General features: G+C 34.9%; 1 protein-coding gene and 1 pseudogene across 1 annotated transcript in view; both read right to left on the minus strand.

Annotated features, from left to right (window-relative positions):
• Window positions 1-21,864, minus strand: part of CNGB3 (cyclic nucleotide gated channel subunit beta 3) — a 243,675-nt gene that overhangs the window by 191,542 nt on the left and 30,269 nt on the right. The gene's annotated exons all lie outside the window — the stretch shown is intronic.
• LOC115278811 lies at window positions 2,022-3,150 on the minus strand (annotated as a pseudogene).

Below are 21,864 nucleotides of genomic sequence, written 5' to 3' on the forward strand. Positions count from 1 at the left end.
ATGGGATGGATGGGTGAAAAGGAGGAAAGGTGAATCAACTTTCCTCTGAAATGGGATGTTTGACAGATGTTTTGGTTAATATTTTTTATGTCTATTACTATTACTTCTCTTATTAGGTTTTGTGCATCTGGATAGCAAGAACCATGACATTTGCTTCTTCTTCTGTTTATTCAGCAGGAAAGGAAGAGCACAATGAATATACTAGGTGCCAATACATTTGTATGAGTAGTACTTCAATTGAGCCAGAAGAACACATAATACTACCACCTAAGTTTAGCAAAATTCTGTGACCTAACTAAGTCATAAAATTAAGGTACACATTTCCATTATGTTTTCTTTGATCTTATAAAATCTGCTAAAAGCTACATGCCATCTTAAAAAATTACAGCATGTACTATCTAAAGTTTTGTCAGGAAAACAAAACCACTTGAGATCTATTAAGCAGAAAAGGATTCAATAAATTAGATGATAGCTTTAATTCAACAGATTAGTTAATAAGATAATGAGATGCTTATGAAACCATTGGCAGGGCTGGAAAAATGAAAGTCAAAATAGTGCCATTTACTCTCAGGTATTGTAGTTTCTAGAAAGTCTCTAGAATCATAGGTAACACTGGAGATGTTCAGAGCTGCCTCCAAAACTGAGCTCAGTGAAACAGAGGTACAAGCAAAATATTCCTTTTTTTGAAGCTGAAAAATCTGTGGTTTTGTCTGCTTCCAATAAAGAAACGATAGTATGGTTTCTGCTGCCTCTCTTTTGCCTCTCAAATCTCAGATAAGTGCCTGCTGGCTGGCACATTCTAACCTGGAATACTGATAGGAATTTTGAGGAATACCAAGGACAGGATAGGGCAGGTGGGTAGAAATGGTGCCAATATTCTAAAGGCAATCTAGTACATAACAATTTCTGAAGCTTTAAATTCCTTTGCTTTCACCAATTATTTTAGATTCTATTAATTTAATAAGGCATCCTGAGTCTTTTATTCATTTATTTATCTGGTGATTTGAGTATGTAACTCATGTATGCAAAATACAGTTCTGATTTTTCCAACAAGATTAGTTTGAGGGATTATTCATCAGAATATCTTGTAGGACAGAACATGGTATTTGGACCATTGAAAGAATTCCATAAATAAAGAATAGCAATGGCTATCCTCTGACAAAAAAATCACCTCAGGGAAATATTTTGGGTTGAAAGAGTTTTATTTTGAAAGGGAAGTATGGTGAATGCAAATCACTTAAAAAAACTATTCCAATTGCTTTGGAAAGAGACTAACTTCAGGGATAAGAACTTTGAAACAGCATACTCATGTAACTTACAGGTGTACGATTTTTCTTTGCTTGTGCCAATGATAGTTATCTAAATAGAACACACACCTCTAAAACCTTTACAGTAGCAAATACCAAACTACTGACACTTGATAGAAAGTAAAATTTCTTTCTGTATAAATAATACTATTTTCCTGCTTTTGATAAGCATCTTCCTTTGCAAATATTTATTTATTTATTTATTTATTTATTTTTTAACATAATTGACCTTTTATTTAAAAAAATTACAGGGAGCAATTTCCAGCATATTTTATAAAAGTACTGCCTGTATCAAACATTTATATCACTATTAATTCCACTGAAGAGCTGCCGTGTTTTTTTTAAGGTACTAATTCCAATTGATGGGATACATGCCCTTAAAATAGAAAGTTTCCATTATTTATCCAAATGTCAAAATTAAGATTATTGAGAAGTTTATTGCTTTCTGGCTGGGCAAGATGCTGCTAGCACATTTTAGGTAAATAATATTCTTTATTAAAAACTATGAGGTCGTTCTGTTTAAAACTTTCAGGATAATTCACAGAAAATAGATATATTTATTCAAATTATATACTGTAGGGCTGGGCTATCAGCTATAGACATTTATATGTGACTCAGCTCTTTAAAGAAATAAGACACACAAATAGATCTGCCTGGACAGAATATACACAATTGAAATTAATAAAACCTGAAAGACAATATTGTTATACTATGTTCTGTTAGGATCTTAAAAAAAGTCACACATTTAGTAGTCCATTTGTGCTTAAAATATTCATATGCATGAAAAGCTTAAGGGGAAAAACACCTCTGTACATGATGATGAAAAGAAAGTAATAAATTTTTTTTTGAAATTGCACTGTTATTTAAAACACTTTCCTGAAGTCAGACCTTCCTTCGGAGCTGGCACAGTTTTTCAGGTCTAATTGGCAACCTGGGGAGGCCCCTCTGGGATCAGCGAAGTAAAGAAGGTGGTGACAAAAGACCACGCTGACGCCATCAACCCGGGCCTCTGAACCGCACTGGCGTCTCCACCTGCATCCTCTCCACTCTCGTCTTCAAGCCCGTCATCCATAAGACGCTGCATTTCTTCAAGTTCTAGGTTGTTTGCATTTTGCCCATCATTGTTAACTTCGGCATTATTGTTAGCAGCCTGTTGCTGACCTCCTTCTTGCCTAAAAGGAAACCAGCCAGCTTGGTGTAAATAAACCAGCAGCATGGCTCCCATTACCATGATAAAACGACTAAAAGAGGAATAGAAGTAGACGATGCTAAGGAGAATTGCAGCTCGGGAGAACGTGTACATCCAGTCCAGCCAGTCTCCATTGAAGTCTTCTTCGTTTAGCACTGGACCTCCCTGTGCATTCATCTGAACATTCTCGTTCATGGGTCGATTTTCTTGGGCCACAAGATTTGGCGCTGGTGGAGGTTCTTCTCCAGGAACGTGTGCCAAATTTAGAGGCTGTGAAGTAGGAGGCTGGGCTGGGTTGGCATTTGATGTGGCCTGAGCTGAAACTGCAGCTTGATACTGCATGTAATACTGATGAGCGTACATCTGCTGCCACCACAGCATCTGCAGCGGGCTGAAAGCAGGGTACGCGGGCACCCGGGCTGGAAGAGCCTGCCCAGGAAGCCGGTCGTCCACATTTCCTTGCGACCCGTATGGGAACTGCTGAGACTGTACTCGGTTGGTCTGTGCTTGTGGAAGGGTTCGTTGCCTCAATCCTTCTGAAGAAGAATAGAGTATCTGAGTCTTAGGGACATAGACTGGTAAAGGCTTCCTTTTGTCAAGATTGTTAACTAAATAGACCAGCATCAGAAGATATTCATTTTTTTTTTCACGCATGCAAAAGCAAAGGGTTTTATTACGGGTTTAGGCTCCCAGGGCCTAAACTCAGGCTCACAGACTTTACCAGCACAGTGGATCCATGCTGAGAGCATTTTGCAAATATTTAACAATGTACATATTTCAAAGCTATCAACATGTGAAAGTCAAACGTGTTTTATTTCGCAGAGAAAATATCATTTCCTAATGGATTTAGGAAGAGAGTCAAAGAAAAAAATGATAGATTACCTATATAGCTATCTATAAACAGGGAGGGAAATAAAAAACAATATTCTTCCACTGTTGTTGTGGGAGGGAAAATTGTACTTTTGTGGTGTAATAGGATACAATTTATTGATACTGTATTGATCATAGTCTATTGCCTTCACTGGCCCATATTCTTAGCTACAGGATACGGAGAAGGTATTTGTATATACTACATAGGTGGTCTAGGTAGAGTAGGAAAATGTTTTGGAGGGATAGAAATTGATAAACTGGAGTGTGTGGGGGGAGGATAAAAAGGGGAGAATAAAAATGATTAGTATGGGATATGACCTGGATTCCTTTAATGCCAAGACATGAGTAAAGACTGAAATTCTGCTTTGTTAATTATTAATATTAGTATAATATTACTATTTGCCTATTTGGATTGTACTTATTTGATTTTTTAAAAAATGCTTATTTATTTATTTTGGAGAGAAAGCACAAGCGAAGGAGGGGCCGAGAGAGGCTGTAGGCTCTAGGATGTCAGTGCAGAGCCTGATACGGGACTCGAGCCCAAAAAACCATGAGATCATGACTTGATTTGGAATCAGGAGTCGGGCACTTAACCAACTGAGCCACCCAGGAGCCCTTGGACTGTACTTCTTTAAATGTACAATACTGGGGCGCCTGGGTGGCTCAGTTGGTTAAGCGTCCAACTTCAGCTCAGGTCATGATCTCACGGTTCATGGGTTAAGCCCCGCATCGTGCTCCATGCTGACAGCTCAGAGCCTGGAACCTGCTTCGGATTCTGTGTCTCCCTCTCTCTCTGACCCTACCCTGCTTGCTCTGTCTCCCTCTGTCTCTTAAAAATAAATTAAAAAAATTAAAAAAATTTTAAATGTATAATACTGCTCCTTAATTGAACCACATGGGTGACAGCTCAAACAAGTGAGCTCATGAGTCTTAAAACTGGGAGATCAAATATAGGTAGGAGTGAGCCTGGGACAGTAAGAGAATATTTGGTTGCTAGTCACTCACCTGCTCAACTTCTATTTGTCATTACATGGGGGTTTCATTTTGGAGAATAAATACTCATGCAATGAACAAGACTTTCTTGCAGCATGATACTTTAGGGGGTACTCATCTCATGGTTACATGGTTAGTTAGTCCTACAAACAGGAGACTGCCTTCCATGAATATCAAGCTAGTTGATCAGGTAGTTTCAGAAAACCAGCTTTTGGGGTGCCTTGTGGCTCAGCTGGTTGAACATCTGACTCTTGATTTCAGCTCGGGTCATGATCTTAGGGTTTGTGGGTTTGAGTCCCACTTTGGGCTCTGTGCTGAGTGTGGAGCCTGTGTGGGGTTCTCTCTCTATCTTTGGCCCTCTACCCCACTCATTCTCACACTCTCTTTCTCTCAGAAAACCCAGCTTTTTGTTTAGTCAAGGTAAACATCTGACTCTTGATCTTGGCTCAGGTCATGATCCCAGGGTCATGGGATCAAGCCCTGCCTAGTGCTCTGTGCTGAGCACAGAGCTTGCTTGAGATTCTCTCTCTCTCTCTCTCTCTCTCTCTCTCACTCTCTCTCTGCCCCTCCCTCTGCCCTCTCCCCTGCTCACATGCTCTCTCTCTAAAATTAAAAAAAATTAAAAATATAAACTGAAGGTAACAATAGGCCTTCCAGAATAATTAATGAGTTTGAAATCCTGGGTAAAGGCTCTCATTGTCTTAATGCCATCTATACTCTTAGATATTTTTCTGTCAGGACTCAGTCATTTATTTAATAAACATTTATTGAGCACTGATTATGTATCAAGAAGTATGCTCAGTTCTGGAAATACAATAGAGAAAAAGAGGTAATATCCCAGGCTTCATGAAGCTTTCCTTTAAGAGGGAGAAACAGACTTTTCACTAGTAAAAAGCACTGAGATAATCACAGACTCTGACAAGCACACCATGGACAATAAGCAAGGTGATTAGGTACAACAGAAGAGGACACCATAGGTGAAGAAAGGACTCTGTCCAGAAAGACATTTCTCAACAATGAGAAAGACTCTTCTGTAGGAAAAGCTGGTTGGAAAACATTTTAGGCTGAGGAAACAGTCTGTACGAAATTTCAGCAGCCAAAGAGAGAATCAGAATTTGCCAATGTTTCCTGGGTTACAAAGATTTACTTTGCTGACTCTCTTCTTTCTCTTCCATTTCACAACATTGAACATTTACTTAACCTTTCTAAGCCTTGGCATCCCTAACCCCATTGCAGAATGATAGATATGATTTTTTAAATCTTGTTATGTAAATTAAATAAGGTAATAAAATGCCTAGCAGGGTCTCTAGAACATAACAGGTGTTTAGTAAATGACTACTCTTATCATCTTTATCACCATTATTATTAGAAAAATAAAAACCTGGGTGCCTGGGTGACTCATTTGCTTGAGCATCTGACTCTTGATCTTGGCTCAGGTCATGATCCCAGGGTCATGGGATCAAGCCCTGCCTAGGGCTCTGTGCTGAGCATGGAGCTTGCTTGAGATTCTCTCTCTCTCTTTCTCTCTCTCTCTCTCTCTCTCTCTCTCTCTCTCTCTCTCTCTCTCTCTCACTCCCCCTCCCTCTGCCCTCTCCCCGGCTCACATGCTCCCTCTCTAAAATTAAAAAAAATTAAAAAAAAAAACTGAAGGTAACAATAGGCCTTCCAGAATTCTATCCATATCCTTTTAGTTTTACCCACCTTTTAGAATGGCTTAGGTTGCCACTGAGGTTAGGTTGAAACTGATTTTAGAGCTCTGTAACTGAGAAAACATCTGCACAGAAACATTATAGTTGTTACTATGAACCTCTCCCTACAACTTAGTCATGTTACTATAATCATTGAAGAAGTTTTAGAAACCACTGCATGAGAGGGAGACATTTAAACCAATCCTTCTGCTGCCCTAATCCATATGCCATAAAAGAAAAAATTGGCTCTCTACCAATGGATTGGGAAATTGAGTTCAAATTTGTAATCATGGATATAGAAAGCTTAATGGTACCCTATAAATAAGTAATTAATTGCCAATATTTTTAGTCTGATTGTCTAGACTCCAATGACTAAACTTAAGACAAATTTTATACTTGGCATTCTGCCCTAAATATTTCCACGAACTTCAAAAACAACTCCCCACTCAAATAAGCTTCATTGGAGTGTGCAGTAAGATAAGCTGGAGTTTTTCAACTGTGAAGTGTAGATTTCTCCTAATTCATTTCGCTCATGAGACATACTTGTGAAATTCTTACTTATTATTTATGAAGTGCTTTATAAGGAAAGCAAAATGTACCAAGTTTATATTTGAAATACATACATATGCAACCCTTCCCTTCTCTATCATTTTTTGAATATATCTTTCATTTACTTTGAATCTATCATTTATTTTGAATAAAATAACCCACAATCCTTTGAGAAATAGCAATACTAAGTGGTAGTATATAGAAGAAATATAGTTTAAAAGAGAATTTTCTTGAAAAGGGTTAAGAGTTTACAAATGGCTGTTGGAACCAGAAGTTGCAAATACCACTGGCTTCTATATTAGACCAAAGCTTCAGTAAGTTTTCTTTTGCAAAAGGCAAAAAAAAAAAAAATTGGAATAATCACAGTTTACATAACTTAATGGAGTTACTGTGGATATTAAATGCATGTGAAGTGATGGTACATACAAATAAAAACAACTAAGACAGAATCAATGAGAAACTATGGAAGAAAAAGAGTTTTGTTTCAGCAACCTAAATATACTTCAGTACCATTTCCTCCTGCTTCTTTGATCAAGTAGCCCTACATTTTCTATTTACACTAGTTGCCCCCCAGTCCTGTTCATATTCATCCTTTCTTTCTGTTGCAATTATTGGCATCTCTCTTATCTAGACCCTTGCTGTAGCCTTCTACTTGGCTTCCTTACCATCCTATTATTTTCTTCTTCATGGTGTACATCATTTGTCATTAATATCAGTGGATGATTATTAGTATAACTACTACTAATTGGATCTTCCAATAAGATAAAATAAGCAGCCTTAGTAATGTGAGTTACTAAGAATAACTGACTCTGTGAATGATTGCTTTGGTAAAAATAAGTTAAATATATTTTTAAAATAAGTTAAATATTAATGTGCTAATATGCTAGTGAAGAATTTAGAATGAATGACTTTCTGTGTAAATTGGCAAGTATGTGTAAAAGCATATAAATGGAGATTACTCTGATTAAGAGCTTCCCCTTCACTTTGCCCCAAAGCACTTTGGGTGGTTGCTTGAGTGTTAGGTCTCTTAAATTAAGATATAAACTAAAAAGATGTTGAGATCCAAGAAGAGGCAGTGCACTATAGTAAGAAGCAAACAGGCTTTGGGATTGGAAAGACTGGAGTTTGAATCACATGTTCCACCATTACTAGCACAATGACGTGGAAAGAATTACTTAATGTTGAATGTCAATTTTCCCTAAATTTTTTTTTCTAAAAATATGTCCTGGGGGTCTTTGGGTGGCTCCAGTTGGTTGAGCATCTGACTCTTGATTTCGGCTCAGGTCACCATCTTATGGTTATGGAATTGGGCCCCACAATGGGCTCTGTGCTGGGAGTGGAGCCTGCTTAAGATTTTCTGTCTTCTTCCTCTGACCCTCATCCCACTCATGCACACTCTTCTTTCTCTCTCTTCTAAAAAAAAGTCCTAAAAAGTCCTCTTTCTCTTGTAGAGTTGCTTAAATGCTGCATTAGGCAACACATGCAAATGTACAAATAGCTGCCGGGAAAGGGACATAGTTAATAAAATTACAGTTATTAATACGGTGACAATGAAATAAAGAATAACTGGCAAAGTTCTGACATTTTTCTGGACACTGGGATACTAAATCATCAGTATAGAATAACATTTTAAAAGCTGCTAGGCAAAGGAAATACTTCTACAACACAGATTATCTCTGTATGCAACAAGGAAGGTATTTCACATCCTTAGGTTATGAACAAGGACCATGGAAATGGAATTTGCTATTTGAAACAAAACTGGAACTTTCTTTCCTTTCTCTAAAATATCTAGCCAGTTCAGTGACTCTACTAATCCGTGGTAACTTATGAATTATTTAATGTATGAACTATGTGAACAGAAAAAATGTGTGGGAGTTTTTGTGTGTGTCTGCAAGTGTTAGCATTTTTCAATTTGGCCCTTTCCTTCTCCTCTAATGATTTTCTACTCTTTCCTGCCTGATATAACATCTGTGAAGACAACCTCAAGTACCAGCTCTCCTGGGCTCCTTTGCCTTGTAGCTGTTATTTGGTTCACCAATGGTTTCCCATTGGCAAGACTGGAAGAATGGAAGAAGAAAAAGGTTGGGGTATTGATTTCTTCCTCACTCATTATCATCCTGTAGTCTCTGTCTGTGGCTTTCTTCCTTTACTATCGGGCCAATGCTTCTATCAGTCTCATATGTATGATAATGGATCTCATCAAGTTCAAATAACATGAATTCTCCTTCTGCTCCTTCAGAACTCTGTGGGTAATGGCTTTCTTCTGTTGTTGGTCCCTAGGTTCTCGAACCCTGCCTACATACTGTCAATGAGTCCCTCCCTTTTCTTCTTATCTGAGTACAGTTAACACGCAATGTTATATTAGTTTCAGGTGTACAACACACTGATGTGCCAAGTTTACACATTATGCCATGTTCACCACTAGTGTAGCTACCATCTGTCCCAATACATCGCTATTACAATGTGGCAATGAGTTCCTTTGAGGATTATTTATACTTTCTGAATGATCATCTGCTTCCTGCTAAGACCTTGACCCATACATTGTTTGTGTGTATTTCAGAGAAAAACAAAAGAGAGAGAGGAAAAGAATGATGATTAACTTTTCTGTAAATCAACTGAAGCCTGTGCTCTTTTACAATTTAATCACTTAATTACATCTTATCAATATGTCATATTGAAAAGAAGATTGAGGAACAGAAAAAAAGAGAGATAGAAAAGAAAAAAATAGATAAAAGAAGGAAAGATACAAGTGTTAACTTCTAATTAATTTTTTAAACCCACTATTTTAATAGTGAATTCATTAATGGCTAAAGTACTAATAAGTGGAGATTACATGGAAAAAATACTAGCTCTATTCATTGTAAGAGGAGTCCCAAGGAGTAGAAGATGGGAATCACTATATTTTTCCATGAATTTCCATTAGCAAAGAGCATCTTTTAAAAAAAAGAGAGTTCAGCCTTTTCATGATTGGCACAGAAATTTTATGACTGAAGAGTTGTGAATGAAAATCTTTAGTTGTTTAATTTTTAGAAACTGCAGGAAAAATGTGGATTTAACTGTTAAGGCCAAAATTTGACTCCATTTGTTTTAGAAATATATTAGTTTGGATAACTGAGGTTGGATTAGTAAGTGGTTTCTAAATAGTAGGAGATTCATTTGTTAAAAGAATCATATGGAAACAGAAATTATCTATACTGCACTGTTCCCAAATGAAAATGCAAATACAAATGAGAAAGTATTATAACACTTTGCATGCCCACCTCACATTTTTTTTCCTACCTCACATTTGATGAGGAAAAAAAATGTATAGTCTGTGTAGGGATGCCCTTCTTGGAAGAACAGACTCTGAGAGAATTTATGTAAACAGAATCAGATTTCCCTTTTAAGCACGGTAAAAAAGGAGGTAGATTTACATAAAAAATATTTTTAGTCTAAGATTAAAAATATTTTAGAATAAAGACTTAGAATAATTTATAATATATAACTGCTATGCAGAAATTATTTTAAGTCTAGAGGTTTTAGATGGGGAAATGAAACTGTAGGTTTATAAGACCATTTTTTAATGAAACTTTAGCTCTTTCTATGTGCCAAATACATGCTGACTAACCTTTAAAAGCATAATTGAGGGGCACTTGGGTGGCTCAGTTAGTTAAATGTCCAACTCTTGGTTTTGGTTCAGGTCATGATGCTTTGGTTCATGAGTTCAAGCCCCACATGGGGCTCTGCACAGACAGTGCAGAGTTTGTTTGGGATTCTCTTTTTCCCTCTCTCTCTGTCCCTTCCCCACTCACTCTCTCTGTCTCTCTCTCTCTCAAAACAATAAATAAATAAATCTAAATAGAAATTATGGTTGAAATGGTTGAAATGGTTATTTTTATGATACTTTAAATGAAACTTACTGAATAGTCCTGGATAAGGCTATTCAGTGACTAGTGCTATATTTTGATTTCATCTTTGATATCCCTGACTTAGAGGAGAAAAGATACTATTAACAGAAAAGAGATTTTTGTTACAAAAGACACTTTGTTGGATAGAATTTTTTATCTTTTTTTTTCCTGTAGGAAGGTAAAATTTGACTCTAAACACTTCTTGTTTTCCTTAACAATCCACAAAGATTTAGCCTCTGAATTCTTGATAAATTTTTAGATTGAATAAAATTTTGGTTAAAATCGTTTTGCTTGATTAACTCTTTTATCAAAAGGTTTTTTAATTCCCCCCTCCCACCCCGCCCCATCTTTGGGTAGGGGCTGGGGGAAGAGAGTTTACTGGGTTGGAGTACATCAAAAATCTGGTGAAAAAGTTAACAATCACTCTACCCATTTCCTTTATGATATTATAGATTTTGACATTCTTTTTAATCATGAATAAAATTAACTTTTCAGTCTTCCTTTGTCCAAGTTGAGTACTCATTATTTTGAAACATAAATTTTATGGAGTGATTTTAATCTTTGACTAGAAACTTTCAGTTAGTCATCTCTTAATTTCATCCAACTTATTAACATCCTAGTTACCTAGAATTATGGAGTATTATTGTATGTTCCTTTTGATTATTATAACTTTTGAAAATTGGGATTTCTGGTTGATTAGTTTCTTCTGAATAGAAGACTATTTATATATTGAAAGTTTCACTAATATAGTAATGTGCACTTCATATCATAACCTACTAAAAGTAAAAAATATTCTTATTTAGCTCTAAATACACTGCTTATGCAAGTGTATATTTTTTATTACATGCTTAACAGGTAATGATGGATGGCAATATTATGTTGCAACATGGATGTAAAAGTCTATTTCTATAATTAAGAAGACCTAATTTGAAGAACTCTTCTAAAATAATTGAGTTCAAAATTAACTTCTCATTAGATTGTTTACAAAAGTCTCATGCATATTTCTTCAGTTTTGTCCGTGTAATCATAGATCCGGTTTAAGAATTTTGGATCTACCTTTTTCTAAGCCATTCTATAATTTATATAGCAGTAGCAATACAAAGAGGTTACAAAAATATTTCCTCCTTATGTGCCTCATGATGAAAAATAATTGAAATAATCTCAAAGTCTGCTTTTCAGAGCCTGTGCTATAAGAGATTTTTTTTCTTATTTGGATATAAATCAGTTTGTTTGTGCAACAAATTTTTGAAACTTCTATATCATTACTTATTTTGCCTCTGGAAATGTTTGTTCATTTTCACCATTTTAGGTACTTTAAAACTAGTTACCAAACAATATGAGCATTTTCTAAAATTTGTGATATTTATAAAAGCTACATCTTGAATATATTGTGAGCCAACTTTATAAGCATTTAAAAAATAAGTTGTTTTATTGCATTCTTTAAGAAAGAAAATTTTAGTTTCTAAATAATTGTTTCAAAAGAACACAGTAGCCATTTGAAACATTTCACTGTATCCTAATTACCTTATTTTTCACTTTATGTCATATTATGTCATTTATGATTAGAAAATCATAATTCTAAAATTACTTTTATTTGATATTTAGTTATATTAAAACCTATTATATTTTAATTCATATTAGATAAATTACATAGTATTAACCTTGTTAATCTTACAACTTTTCATTAAAATAATATACATTCATTGTAAAAATTTATAAATACGGATAATAAAAATAGAAAAGAAAAAATAATAGCAATTAAAGAGATTATTTAATTGAACATTTATTTTAAGGAAAAATGGTTATGCCAGGGGTCAAGTTTAGGTTTCTTGAGATAAATGAGCATAACCAGGCATAAGTAAGAACATAGGAGGCCTTTTTATTTTTTTCTCATGTGTCTTATTATAATGGCAATCATACAAATCAAATGTTTCAGCCTTGGTTTGATGCAACTATAGTTAGACAGACTTAGTTGGAGAAAGCTTATATAATGAAAGAAAACATCTTTTAAAAAACTTTATTATGTTGGCAAAGAAATAATGACTTTACTGTCTTAAGACATTTGATGGTCTTAAATTTAGGAAAATTTTATTTGTTTTATTTTTTATTTTTTTAAATCTTTTTTACTTAATGTTTTTTATTTACTTTTGAGAGACAGAGAGAGACAGCACGAGCAGGGGAGGGTCAGAAAGAGAGGGAGAACAGAATCCGAAGCAGGCTCCAGGCTCTGAGCTAGCTGACAGCACAGAGCCTGATGCGGGGCTCAAACCCACAAACCGTGAGATCATGACCTGAGCCGAAGCCAGATGCTTAACCAACTGAGCCACCCAGGCACCCCAGATTTAGGAAATATTTAAATTGTTTCATTCATAAAGCATTATGCCCATGAAAGTAAATCTTTTGTATTAAGTTTTTGGAAAGCAGACGAGGACAAATATTAAATGAGGGAAAATCTTTTTTTAAGTTAATTTATTTGAGAGTGCGAGAGAGAGAGAGAGAGAGCAGGGGAGAGGCAGAGAGAGAGAGGGAGAAAGAGAATCCCAAGTAGGCCCTGTGCTGTCAGCATGAAGACCGATGGAGAGTTTAATCTTACAAACTGTAAGATCATGACCTGAGCTGAAATGAAGAGTTGGACGTTTAACTGACTGAGCCACCCAGGAATCCCCTCCTCCTTTTATAATGACCAAAACCATATATTTCCCCAGTCTATTAAAGAAAAAACAAGGTATCTCTTATGCTATGGATTTTGAGGGGGTTAAAGCTTCATTCAAAAAAAATTCTAAGTTACAGCTGAAACGAATATAACACTGTATGTTAACTATACTGGAATTAAAACAAAAAAATTGTGAGTCTATCTTAAAAAGTTACACAAAAAAAGGTAATTCACAACTAAAACTGATATGGAACAATGGAAGATTGCTATCAAGACTCCACTTATTAATATTTTTCTGGTTAAATTATCATTTTTATACACAAAATGTATATATATCTAGCAAGTTAACTCTTAAGATTTGGTGGAAAAAATTAAAGTAAACTCATATATAATAACTCAACAAATATTTTCCTGGTAGTAATCAAAGAGATGAGTTGAAATTATGTTCAGTAACATATTAATAGGTTGCAAATGTCCAACATGGTATCAAAGGACAAATTATGAAGATGCTATTTTTTATTAAAGGCTTAAAATAAACTATATAGGCAATGTTTCCCTATTGTCTTCTACAGGTATTTGAAAAGACATAGATACATGTGGAAATCTGAAGTGGCAAGTGAGAGGTATGCAATAAAAAATGTATATGAAGTTGCCTTGTTTTGGAAAACCATTTCATAATTGCAACAGCAGTTAAATCTAAAGTTGTCATATTGCATTTTAGAATCTAATTCTTTCAGGCAGCTTCACTTCTTTCAAAATAGCTAACTCACAAGAGTGGTGCAAGATATAATTGAGAGGTAATTAAAATCAAGTCTTAATTTAAGGTTTTGAAGAAATGCTGTTGAATACTAATTTGATAGAGACTATGCTAAGCTTTCAAAGGCTGCTTAAAAAAGCCAAATGTTTCAAATTTCCCCATGATTTGATAATGTTGAAGTGGAATAATCAACAGAAAAGCTTTCAGGTGAGAATTGGTAGGAAGACTTTAGAAATAATATGATCAATGAAAAGACCAATGATATTAGATGAACATCTTAATCCTTTTAGAGTTGAGATCATATTATTATTTTAAAAAATAATTTTATCATACATCTATTTGTATAGGAATGTTCAATGTTTATTGTTAGTTCAGCAATTATATTTCATATATAAGAAAATCATGGTATAACTGACTTTTAAAGTTTGGAGGGACTTCCAGTGCAAGAATTCTCCTTATACTACTTTAGGCATGCAGCAATTCAGTCTTTGATTAAATTTCCATCTGAAAAACAGGTCAGCCTAATTTGGGGGCATTTGTATAGAAACCATTGAACCAAAGCTCATGTCCATATTACTTAAACACTTGGAACCAATCTTTTCCTCCTCTGTTACCTCTAGTACAACCACTTTTCCACTACCACAAGAGACATTGCCATGTAGTGAACATGAGCTTTGGGTCACCCAGTCCTGAATTAATATACTCTCTGTTCTGTTCACTTGTGTTATAACAGGTAATTGATTTTTCTCAGTATCATATGAACCTATATCTTATTGTTATTGAAGTATAGTTGACAACAATGTTATACTAGTTTCAAGAATACAACAAATCTATACCTTATGCTATGCTCACTATAAGCGTAGCTACCATATGTCACCATACAATGCTATTGCAATACCAATGACTATATTCTTTTTCATCCCCATCACTTATTCATTCCATAACTGAAAGCCTGTTTCTCTCACTCCTCTTCACCCATTTTGCACACTCCTCATTCTCTGGCAACCATCAGTTTGTTCTCTGTATTTGTGGGCTTGTTTATGATTTTGTGTATCTCTTTGTTCCTCTGTTTTATTCTTTAGATTCCACATATAAGTCATACACTATGTTATGTGTCTGTATCTGTCTGACTTATTTTACTTAGCATAATATCTTCTAGGTTGCAAAATCTGGCAACAACAGACAAGATCTTATTCTTTTTTATGGTTAAATTATATTCCACTGTGTATATATACCACTTTTTTCTTATCCATTCATCTCTCTATTAGTGCACAGTTCGGTTGCTTCCCTATCTTGGCCATTATAAATAATGATGCAATAAACATATGGCTATGTATGTCTTTTTCAATTATTATTTTCATTTACTTTGGGTAAATACCCAGTACTGTAATTACTGGATAGTACAGTTTTCCATTTTTTTTAACTTCTTTTAAAAAAGTTCTTTATTTTGAGAAAGAGAACAGAGGAGGGTCAGAGAGAGAGAGATAGAGAGATAGAGAGAGACAGAGATAGAAAGAGAGACTACCAAGCAGGCTCCACACTGTCAACACAGAGCCAGAGGCAGGGCTCGATCTCATGAATCATGAGATAATGACATGAGCTGAAATCAAGAGTCTGACACTTAACCAACTGAGCCACCCAGGAATCCCCTGTTATTTCTACTTTTAATTTAAAAATGAAATGCTTATTTATTTTTGAGAGAGAGAGAAAGAGACAGAGTACAAGCAGGGGAGGGGCAGAAAAAGAGAAACAGAATCTGAAACATGATCCAGGCTCTGAGCTATTAGCACAGAGCCTGATGTGGGGCTCAAACCCAAAAATCATAAGATCAAGACATAAGCTGTAGTCAGACACTTAGCTTACTGAGCCACACAGGTGCCCCTCTATTTTTAATTTCTTGAGGAACCTCCATACTCTCTTCCACAATGGCTACACCAATATGTATTTTGTGAGTGTCTCTGATTAAAGCCTACTGTCTTCACTATACCAGGGGTGGAAACGGCTATTTTCACTCACAGTTATATTTTTGCTCACAGTGGTGAGCAATGCTTGGCAAAAAGTAGCAGACTTGCATGATGTCTGCCCAGAGGTGATCAATTATGACCCATTACTAGTTCATAAGAGTCATTTGAAGTCATCTGATATACAACTTGACTTACAACCTGAAGTCTTTAAGATACTTCCTTGGTATGCAGTCTAGAGTCATGATGAGACAAAGTATTCTTGTATTTTCGTAACTTATAATAACCTTTCCCTTCTCATTACATTCTCAAATATGACCTAATTCTTCAAGGCCCAGTTAAAACTCCATCATTTCCTCAAGTCTGTCTTAAATACGTTAATCTCTAAAGCTCTCTAGACTTCAACAGTACATTTTTGCTGGTGGTGGTCAATTAACATATAATAAACTATGCAGTTTAACATTCTCAAGTATATTTGTTGCCTTTCATCTTCCAATGAAGAGTTTTGTATTATCCAGCATCTTCTATGGTGCCATAATGAAACTAGGTAGTTAATATACACTTGTGGAAGTGTTGATTAGAAGGTCCTGAAGTGTCATCTGTCTCATTAAGGAAAGTTTAAAGGCTATTTAATTTAATTTTCACTTTAATATGTATAAAGGTAGCAACAATAATCATGTCCCAGCTTAGGGAAATTGGACTTGTTAAGTCCTTTATGGTGCCTGTGTGGAGACTTGACTAGGTTTTCAGATCCCTTGCACTTTTGGGTTTAACAATGTTTTAGGGCATTATTAGGATTGTCCATATGGCCTAATTAGGAAATGAAATGAAGTCTTGTCATGTATGGTATTATTCAATGGGCCTCCAATAAGTGAGATTTTGCTTACATATAGACCCAAGTCCTTTTGAGCAATGACGGTTGAACATCCTGGTCTAGATCCAGAGGGAGCAGGTTGTGCGAGGTTCTGACTGAAAAGTGGGTAACAGGTAAAGACTGAGGAATTAAGGGCTGGTTCAATATCCACAAAACAATAAATGTGATTCATCACATCACTAAAAGAAAGGACAAGAACCATATGATCCTCTCAATAGATGCAGAGAAAGTATTTGACAAAATACAGCATCCTTTCTTAATAAAAACCCTTAATAAAGTAGGGATAGAAGGATCATACCTCAAGATAATAAATGCCATATATGAAAGACCCAACACTAATATCATCCTCAATGGGGACAAACTGAGAGCTTTTCTTCTAAGGTCAGGAACAAGACAAGGATGTCCAATCTTGTCACTGTTATTCAACAGAGTATTGGAGGTCTTAGCCTCAGTAATCAGACAAGACAAAGAAATAAAATGCATCCAAATCAGCCAGGAGGAGGAGGTCAAACTTTCACTCTTTGCAGATGACATGATACTTTACATGGAAAACCCAAAAAATTCCACAAAAAATTTGCTAGAACTGATCCATGAATTCAGCAAAGTGGCAGGATATAAAATCAATGCACAGAAAACTGTTGCATTCCTATACACCAACAACAAAACAATAGTAAGAGAAATCAAGGAATTGATCCCATTTACAATTGCACCAAAAACCATAAAGTATCTAGGAATAAATCTAACCAAAGAGGTGAAAAATCTATACACTGAAAACTATAGAAAGCTTATAAAAGAAATTGAAGACACACACACAAAATGGAAAAATATTCCATCTTCCTGGATAGGAAGAACAAATATTGTTAAAATGTCGATACTATCCAAAGTTGTATCTATATATTCAATGCAGTCTCTATCAAAATAACACCAGCATTTTTCACAGAGCTAGAACAAACAATACTAAAATTTGTATGGAACCAGAAAAGACTCTCAATAGTCTAAGGAATCTTGAAAAAGAAAATCAAAGCAGGAGGTATCACAATCCCAGACTTCAAGCTGTATTACAAAGTTGTAATCATCAAGACAGTATGGTACTGGTACAAGAACAGACATTCAGATCAATGGAACAGAACAGAGAACCCAGAAATGGACCTACAAACATATAGTCAACCAATCTTTGACAAGGCAGGAAAGAAGATTGAATGGAATAAAGACAGTCTTTTCAGCACATAATGCTGGGAAAACTGCAACATGCAGAAAAATGACCTGTACCACTTTCTTACACCATACACAAAAATAAACTCAAAATGGATGAAAGACAGAAATGTAAGCCAGGAGGCCATCAAAATCCTTGAAGAGAAAGTAGGCAAAAACCTCTTTGACCTTGGTTGCAGCAACTTCTTACTCAACACATTGCTGGAGGCTAGGGAAACCAAAGCAAAAATGAACTACTGAGACCTAAAAATAAAACGCTTCTGCACAGCAAAGGAAACAATCTGTAAAACTAAAAGGCAACCGACGAAATGGGAGAAGATATTTGCAAATGACATATCAGATAAAGAGTTAGTATCCAAAATCTATAAAGAACTTACCAAACTTAACACTCAAAAAACAAATAATCCAGTTAAGAAATGGGCTAAAGACACAAACAGATATTTCTCCAAAGAAGGCATCCAGTTGGCAAACAGACACATGAAACGATGCTCAACATCACTTATCATCAGGGAGATACAAATCAAAACCACAATGAGATACCACCTCACACCCGTCAGAATGGCTAACATTAACAACTCAGGCAACATGTTGGTGAGGATGTGGAGAAAGAAAATCTCTTTTGCACTGCTGGTGGGAATGCAAACTGGTGCAGCCACTCTGGAGAACAATATGGAGGTTCCTCAAAAAATTAAAAATAGAATTATCCTATGACCCAGCAATTGTGCTAGTAGATATTTATCCAAGGGATACAAGTATGCTGTTTAGAAGGTACGCATGCACCCCAATGTTTATAGTAGCACTATCAACAATAGCCAAAGTATGGAAAGAGCCCAAATGTCCATCGATGGATAAATGGATAAAGAAGATGTGGTATATATATATATATATATATATATATATATATATACACACACACACACAATGGATATATAATGGAGTATTACTCGTCAATCAAAAAAGAATGAAATCTTGCCATCTGCAACTACATGGATGGAACTGGTGGGTATTATGGTAAGTGAAATTAGTCAGAGAAAGATAAAATATCACTCACATGAGGACTTTAACATACAAAACAGATGAACATAATGGGAGGGAAGCATAAATAATCTAAAAACAGGGAGGGGGACAAAAACATAAGAGACTCTTAAATATGGAGAACAAACAGAGGATACTGGGGGTTTGGGGGGGATGGGCTAAATGGGTAAGGGGCATTAAGGAATCTACTCTTGAAATCATTGTTGCACTATATGCTAACTTGGATGTAAATTTAAAAAATAAAATTAAATTAAAAAAAGATTGAGCAATTAAAATAGGACAACTGTCTCTTGGTCCACAAATTAGACTCTTCTTTGGTAGGAAGCCATCTTCCTTTGGGGCAACTTCTCTGGGATGAATTCTGTGATTTACAGGACATCATTTGGTAAACCCCCAAAGGTAAACTTTTTCCTTTCCCTCCAATTCTATTCCTTATAACTTTTTGATCACTCTATTTCCTTCCTCAATTCCCTGTCACTCTAATCCTTTCATACTCTTTTCATTTTTTCCCAATCGATAATGAGAACCCATTAAGTATTAATTATTAGCAAATGAAAACCAGAGGTCAAGAGGGTCAAAATCTTTCAACTCTGTCAGGAGGTGAAGAGAAATTATTGTACTTTATTTTCTAATGCAGTAGACATAAAAAGAAAAATTAAAACAGTTAAGTTTCCATATTAAACAAGACAAATATTCATATCCTGTTACATATTTCTTGTTTATATATATATATATATATATATATACACACACATACATACGTATATATATTTTAAGTTTAAATCCATCCCAAATGTCTATTGATAGATGAATAGATAAAGAAAATGTGGTGTACACACACACACACACACACCCATATACACAATGGAATATTATTCAGTCATAAAAAAGAATAAAATCTTGCCACTTGTAACATGGATGGATCTAGAAGAGTATAATGCTAAGCAAAATAAGTCAGAGAGAGACAAATACCATATGAGTTCACTCACATGTGGAATTTAAGAAACAAATGAGCAAAGAAATAAAAAGAGACAAACAAAAAAATCTCCCAGACTCTTAACTATAAAAACATACAAAAGATTTCCAGAGGAGGGGGTAAAGTAGTAAAGAGAATTGAGAGTACACTCTCTTGATGAACACTGAGTGATATATGGAATGACTGAGTCACTATATTGTACACCTGAATTTAATATAACTATATGTTAACTACACTGGAATTAAAACTTTTTAAATGGAAATGAGAAAAAAGATTAAATTCATGAGTGATCTCTCTCTCTCTAGCATTTATCTATTTATCTATATAACCTATCATCTTCTGGTATCCATCATTTGCTCATGTAACATAATAGAGTCTCTTATATATAATTTTTTGAATGGAGATTTTAGATTATTTTGATTAGCATTTTTAACTTCTATTTATCAGGAACCCTGGAAATTTTGGAATAAGAAAATAACTTGGGAAGCACATTATATACACTTTTACATATACAGTCTATATTGGCACCAGCTATTCCAAATATCCATCCAGAATAATTTGGGTCATTTCTGTAAAACTGTAATAAAACAGGCATTGTTTTTAAAGGCTATGGTCTCTTCATATATCTTTAAATCACCATTTCTGAAGATTGTATGTATATGATCCAAAGAATTTTTTGTTTGAGTTATATATCTTGAGCATATTTTCAATTCCTAAACATCAGGCAAACACCATGAACCCGAGTTCGGTGTTGGCATTTTGCTGATGACGGTCTGCTCAAAGTATGTGATGCTCCTGTTAATGTTGACGTTCCTTTCTTTCCAAGTGTACCGAAGCAAGGAGGATCAATGTCTATGCAGTGCTTCACATTTTTTAGGAAGCCAAAAAGATAGGCTTTCTGTAGTCAGGCCACAGCTTTCAAACTTTCTCTGATCTCAATTAAAATATTCCTTCATGATCTTATGGACATGGAGAAAGATACAATAATTCATTTTTCCCCTTTGGTATTCCAAATTTGGCATTTCCCCTTGGTTGATTAAAATCCTGTTATTTATTTAGTGTTTTGATTTTATGATTTCTTTTGATTTTTAATTTTTCTTTAGTCTTTCATTAGTGAATTTAAAATGTGAAGTTTGTATTCAAGTTTAAGCAATGACCCTGATACATATGTTTTAAAAATTCTAAATGTTACATTTGAATGATCCAACCTAATACTTCTTTCTCTGGAAACAGTTTGTTTAAGAATATAAAACATAAAATAACTAGGAAAAAGTGAGAAATATCCTCCTTAAGCTTCAAGAAGGTGTTTTGCTTTTTAAAATGAATAGAGTTTATCATACAAGATAGGTGGGTTTAGGGGCACAGATTCAGAATGCACCTTTTTTTGGGTAAAGATCAAAAAGCCATACTATTTCTGAAAACATCAAAACTCTAGCAGAGGATTTATAATGTGTTGCCAGAAAGCTTTTCTTTCTGAATGTGCACTTATGTGCTTTGCTGTGCAGCAAATCTCCAAAAGTGCCTCTTAATGCCCATTGACACACCAGTTCTCAGTAACACAGGCAGATCCATCATGTTTTCTGAGTAAAACCTTGTTGTAATATACTTGAAACCATATATATGTTCTCATGACAGCTTGCATTGGCTTATATGTAGTGATTGTAATTTTTCTTTGTCCCATATTAATGTTACATGTGAGCTCTTATTCTTAAAGTACAATACACATTTTTGAGCAAATATACTTTAAAATGTCACTAAAATGACAAATTCCCAAACAAATTCCCAAAATGCATAGTTTCAAGGCTTGATATAATAATGTCTTTAAAAATTTTGTCAATAGAAATGTGGAAATGAAACTGTTTTAATGTTGCTTCTTAAATTTTTCAATTTTTATTTTCTTTTTAAAAATATTT

Source organism: Suricata suricatta, chromosome 15 (genome assembly GCF_006229205.1).
Source record: "Suricata suricatta isolate VVHF042 chromosome 15, meerkat_22Aug2017_6uvM2_HiC, whole genome shotgun sequence".
In the NCBI taxonomy this organism is placed as follows: Eukaryota; Metazoa; Chordata; class Mammalia; order Carnivora; family Herpestidae; genus Suricata; species Suricata suricatta.